Below are 6,144 nucleotides of genomic sequence, written 5' to 3'. Positions count from 1 at the left end.
TGTTGAAAAATGATTATGACTCTTAAGTGGATTGTACATTTTAGCATCTATATGGATTTTAAACCCTATTTTAATTGGTCTATGTTTGTTTTACATGATAGCGAGTTTCATAAGAACATTTTAATTCAAGTCTATAAAGTATGTCAAGCGTATTTCCTCCCTGTCCCCTTAGGCTTGCCCATCATTTCCTTCCCTCTTCCACTCGCCCCCTTTAGAATAACCTTAGACAGATGTCATATTCATTTTCTTTCAAATGACAATGTTCTCTGTGGCTGAAAAAAAAAAGTATATATGTGCCACATTTTCTTTATTCATTCCTCTGTAATTGGACACCTAGGTTGGTTTAGATGACCCAGCTACTGTGAAGAGTCCTGCAGTAAACACTGATGTGCAACTGTCTCTGTGGTATGTTGACTTAAAGTCCTTCAGGCAGCTGGGTCATGAGGAATATGTACTTGAAAGTTTCTGAGGAGCCTCCACACTAACTTCCATAGTTGACATTCCCACCAACAGTGTCTAAGAGTCCCTGCCAGCAAATACTTTTCTTTTCTTTCTTTTTTAAAAGATGGTCTCACTGTGTACTCCTGGCTAGCCTTGCACAGTACTTCAGATTTAGAGAGATCCCCTTGCCTTCTAAGACCCAAGTGCCAGAATTAAAAATGTGTGAACCTTTGATTTTGTTTTCTTAACTAAGTCAGCCGTTCAGACTGGGGTGAGATAATATCTCACTGTCGTTTATTTTTCCTCCCAAAGATTCAGGTTTATTAAGGGTGAGACAGACTATTGAGCGCCCCCCCTCCCCCCGCCCAGTGTCTAGGAGCCTAACATATAACTGGAAATAGGGTTTCCACAACCTGGGACTACTTGCAAGTGTGGCTTTCAGCTCTCCTGTGCTCAATTTGAGCCTGAACATACCTGAGAAATAGGATAGTTGCAGTAGGGCTTGCCTGCATGAGTGACATGGCCCTCAGAGGTTAGTGTGTTTTCAGTTTTTCACGTCAGAGGTTTGTATCTTCAGGCAGGCTGTGCCAGTCCTTGTCCAGTCACCCACTCAGTGATGTACACCTCTGTATTAGGGTTCTCTAGAGTAATAGTTATAGTGTCTCTCTCTCTCTCTCTCTCTCTCTCTCTCTCTCTCTCTCTCTCTCTCTCACATATATTCTTATATACATACCATATATATAAATATATATAGGATTTATTGAAATGACTTATAGGCTAATCTAACAATGGCTGTGAAGGAAAGTCTAAAAATCCAGTCGTTGCTCAGTTCTACAAGGCTAGATGTCTCAGCTGGTCTTCAGTGTGTGCTGGAATCCTGAAGAAGCAGGCTCCAATACCAGTGAAGGTATGGAATGTGTTAAGGGCAAGTGAGCAAAGAGCAAAGGCCTCTTCCATGTCCTTAGACAGGCTTCCAGCAGGAAATACAGCCCCCATTAAAACTGGGTCTTTCCTACTCAAGATCAGAATCAAAAACATGTCTCTTCCCACCTCAAGATCCAGGTCAAAGGTCTGTGTCTTCCTACCTCAAAGGGCCAGACTAGAAGTGGATTCACCCAAACAAAAAATAGTCTCTCACAGGATGCCCTTCATTTCTGGATTGTCATTCATTCCATGTGTAGTTAGGCTGACAAACAAGAATAGCCACCACAACCTCCTTGCTGCACTTCCAGTCCTCTACACAGTCTGAGGAACTTTCCTAGTAAGGAGTTATAGGCGTGATCCCTGAAAGTATGTCTTCTTGTGTAGTTTTCATTTTTATTTCTTTGATGACTAGTGAGGTTGAATATTTGTTTAAATGTTCATTGGTTATTTGTACCTCATCTTTTGAAAAGATGTAATTTCTTTAGCCCACTTATTGACTGGGTCGTCTTGAATTCCTATTTAATTTTTTGTATTATTCTAAATTTTATCTTTGTATAGTCTAGATACTGTCTTCCATAACTATGGCTGCCAAAGAGCCTTTATCTCCCCCATTGATTGTTTCCTTTGTTGGAATCACACATTTAAAACATGCTTCTTCGGTTTTTCTAAGAGTGTGATTTGAACCATGGTGGGTTTGTAAAACTTTAGCAAACTTCATACCTCAGCCTGATGTGTTTAAAGACAAAATGACCAGACGCTCTGCTTGTTCATAGTCAGACTACACCATGGTTTTCCTGTTGTTGAATCTCCAGCCTGTCATTACTTGTTCTGCCTTCTTTAGTCCTTGCAAAGTTAGTTTCTCCTGTTTGTGTTCTAACTGATAAATAACACTTTGATGACACCAGGCCTGTTGGCTATCCCACTGTTTGTTGTACCTGTTCCTGTCTCAGCTGTCCATCTTTCCCAGTCTTCTCAAAATTATTTCACACTTTAATCAACCTGTTTCCTTAAGGTCTCCTAGGGAAAAATAGCAACAATCTTGAAGCATTTAGCTCTCTCTCTGATCTATTCATCCCCATTCTGTCTTCTTGATGACAGAGCATTTTCCTACCCTGATTCTTCCCCTGCCCCCCCCCTCCCAGATTCATCTTCCTAAGCCTATCTTGCTTTCAGGGAACTCAGAGCTCATGTCTTCAAACCCATCCTACTCTGTCCCTTTCCCCTCCACATCTAAGCATGCTGGCCCTCCTGCCATATCCTCACCCCACCTCCACCCCTGACCCTGAGCAAGAATGTTACAGAGTTTTTAAGCTCCAAAACCACAAACATCTGTTCCAAGTTATCCCACCAATCAGGATTTAGGGATAGGAGATTTCTGTAAGAACATGTCTTTGTGGTACACTTATGTTGTTCCCATTGGTTGGGTTATTCAGCTGTGGTAGGGCAACTTGACTAGCATCCATGTCTCAAACTGAGGATGTCAGTTACCCAGGGAGGTCTTGGGAACTTAAATTTTATTTGACTACTATTCTAAATGGAAGTTTTATTCAAAATGGCTTCAGTTTAGTTCCTTCTTATGAGACCTGTCTCAGAAAAAAGTACACCACACAAGAGACTTGCCTATTAAAACTCTGCCTGCCTGCCTTTCTTCCTGCCTGCCTGCCTTTCTTCCTGCCTGCCTTCCTTCCTTCCTTCCTTCCTTCCTTCCTTCCTTCCTTCCTTCCTTCCTTCCTTCCTTCTCCTGAGACAGGGTTTCTTTGCATAGCCCTAGCATCCTGGAACTCACTCTGTAGACCAGTCTGACCTTGAACTCACAGAAATCCATCTACTTCTGCTTTCCAAGTGCTTAGATTTAAAGGCACGTGCCACCACTGCCCAGCCAAGTTGTTTCATTTTTATAGATTGATGTGTGTATTTGTGTGTGTGGAAATCAAAAGATAACTTACAGGAATCAGTTCTCTCCTTCTGTCATGTGGATATCAGGATCTAACTCGGGTCACCAGGCTTAGTGGCAAGTGCCCTTCCTCACTGAACTATCTTGCCAACCCCATAATTACCACCTTCATTTGTTTATTTTCCATTTCTTCTTTAACTAGTCTAGATTCCCACCACTTCATTGATGCTGTGATAGTTTGTATATGCCCAGCCCAGGGAGTGGCATGATTAGAAGGTGTGTCACTTTGGGTGTGGGCTAAAAGACCCTTACCCTAGCTGCCTGAAGTCAGTCTTCCAATAGAAACCTTCAGATGAAGATGTTGAACTCTCAGCTCTGCCTGCACCATGCTTGCCTGGACACTGCCATGCTCCTGCCTTGGTGATAACCGACTGAACCTCTGAACCTGTAAGCCAGCCCCAATTAAATGGTGTCCTTATAAGAGCTGCCTTGGTCATGGTATTGGTTACTGTTCCCAGCAGTAAAACCCTAAAACTAATACAGATGCTTGAAACAGCTTAGTTGGCAAACTAGTGACAATTTTTAGTCCTTGTCCTTACTAACTTTCCTGTCTGTCAAAGACATGTTTCCTTCTCTTAACTTCAGTGACAGCATCCTGATTCCTACTCTTCCTGAATAATTCCATCTTCTTTCATGGATCTTTAAATGACTCCTGGATAAGGACAAATAATGCAACCCACTAGGTCAAAGTCCTAATCCCTGGAACCTGAGTTACTTTATATGTCAAGGGGACTTTGCAGATGTGGTCAGGTGAGAATTATCAGATGAGCCACTAACCTCGGCTATTTAGATGGGTCCAATGAAGTCCCAAGGGGCCTTCCTATGAGAGGGACACAAGGGCTTAGAAGAAAGCTATAAGACCATGGAAGCAAAGCAAGAAAAGGTGATGTGAACCGAGGAATGTAAGCCACCTCTAGGACCTGAAAGAGGATCCCCATCACAAAGCTGTCTATAGGAACCAGCCTCCCCAACACCTTGGTCTTATCCTCCAAGACCTTTGCATAGAACAAGAGTATACGATTGTACTTTTCTGACCAGAACATTTGTGGAAATTTGGTGTAGTATCTCTACCGCAAGCCTCCTATGTTCTCTTAGATTTCTGCCCCTCAATCTACACCATTTCTAATCCGCAGCTCCATCCTCCCTGCTCCTCAGCACCTCTACCAGAATCACAGGCCCAGAAGGGAAATTTTTTTCCTGTTTTCTTCACGATAGTAAATAACACCATCGCCTGTCTAGCTCCCTGGTTAGTCAACTTCTAATCTTATAGCTCCTACAGAAATAGGGAGGCTGAATCTTTAATTTTGAATCCTCGGTCTGCATAGTAAGTTCCAGGCCAGCCAGAGCTATGTAATGAGACCCTGTTTCAAACTAATAAATATACAGTGGAATAATTGCGGAATAAATGTACATGTGACTGTTTAAGGTGGCAAAGATGACAGCTTCCGTAAGAAATAATTATTTCTTATTTTCAGACATGATAAACAAAATGCCTTAAACTAGTTCCCAGCTTTTTCTACCAGTGAGAAAGTGTCTTTTCTCAGTGTCTTTTTACTGAGGCTTTCCCAGAACTATTTGTGATGGGTGCATTAGTTATGTTTCTTATTGCTGTTGACAAGACACCTGACACGAAGCAGCTTCAGGGATGAAGGGTTTCTTTTGGCTTACAGTTGAGGAGGGGAGGCAGCTGGTCACATTGCATCTACAATCACGAAGCCAATGATGACCAGGAAATCAGACTGGGTTATAAAACCTCAAGCCCATCCCTAATGAACCACTTCTTCCATCAATGCTCTACCTCCTGAAGAGTCAACAACCTTCCTGAACAGTGCCACCAATTGGGGTCCAAGTGTTCAAACTTGGCCAGAGGGAGACAGGTCAGATGCAGACTATAGCAATGGATATTCAGAATGTATAGGTGTGTCAGGCTTGGTCCTCAAGATAACTCATGAGGTAGTCTCACTTAACATGAATAAAGATGTATCTTAAATATGAATGGCCAGAGAACTTTATAATCTTTATTCTTAAGCTTCTTAGAAATTATGAAATTAATAGATTTCAGATGCTTCAATGCTTCATCTTCAAAATTATTCTATTCCTTACTTTAGTTTCTTCTAGGCACTGGGAAATAACAAAGTCTTTTCCCTCTGGAAGTTTACATTTAAACAGGAAGACAGATGCATCACTGAAATTGACTTGTGATTGAACGTATAGCAAAGCGATGTTACTATAAAAAATGTCCAAGCAAAACACAGCTCTCATTTCAAAATTGTTTATTCTGCAGCCAAATTTGAGTGATCTTGGCCTGGGGAACAGAGAATTGGGGTTGCCCCAAATACTGTGTTCCCACATGGAAATAAATGAGTACATGAAGTTTTTACAGTTACAAAAGAAAGTAATAAATCAAGGCCCCTTTCAGATGCATTAGTGGAAATATCAGGTAAGTGGGTCAGAGCAGAGCAGGGAAATCTCTGCTACAGGTGTCAGATGCTGCAATCCGACGACATTCTTAGCTTTTGGGTTGGTGGAGGCTAGTAGTAAATATGAAGGAAAAAACCTGTCACGTGATAGTCACAAGGGCATTAGAGCAGATGCACAGGTGGTAATGAATAGCTGTTAAAGAGGCTAGATAGCCCAAGATAATTTGGCTCTGTATCTACAACATTTCAATTCTCCACAAACATGAATGTAATTAGTCAATATCAACCTTGTAGAATTCTTAACATAGCTGTGGTTGTTTGTCCTGAAATTTAAATTCAGATATGATTAGAGAATGCCTTAAAAAAAAATTAAGTTTTTGGAGATCAGGGGTTAGTGGCACGGAA

The sequence above is a fragment of the Mus caroli genome, unplaced genomic scaffold, assembly GCF_978045245.1.
Source record: "Mus caroli unplaced genomic scaffold, Mus_caroli_1 scaffold_11, whole genome shotgun sequence".
NCBI lineage: Eukaryota > Metazoa > Chordata > Mammalia > Rodentia > Muridae > Mus > Mus caroli.
Note: the sequence above shows the minus strand (reverse complement) of the source record.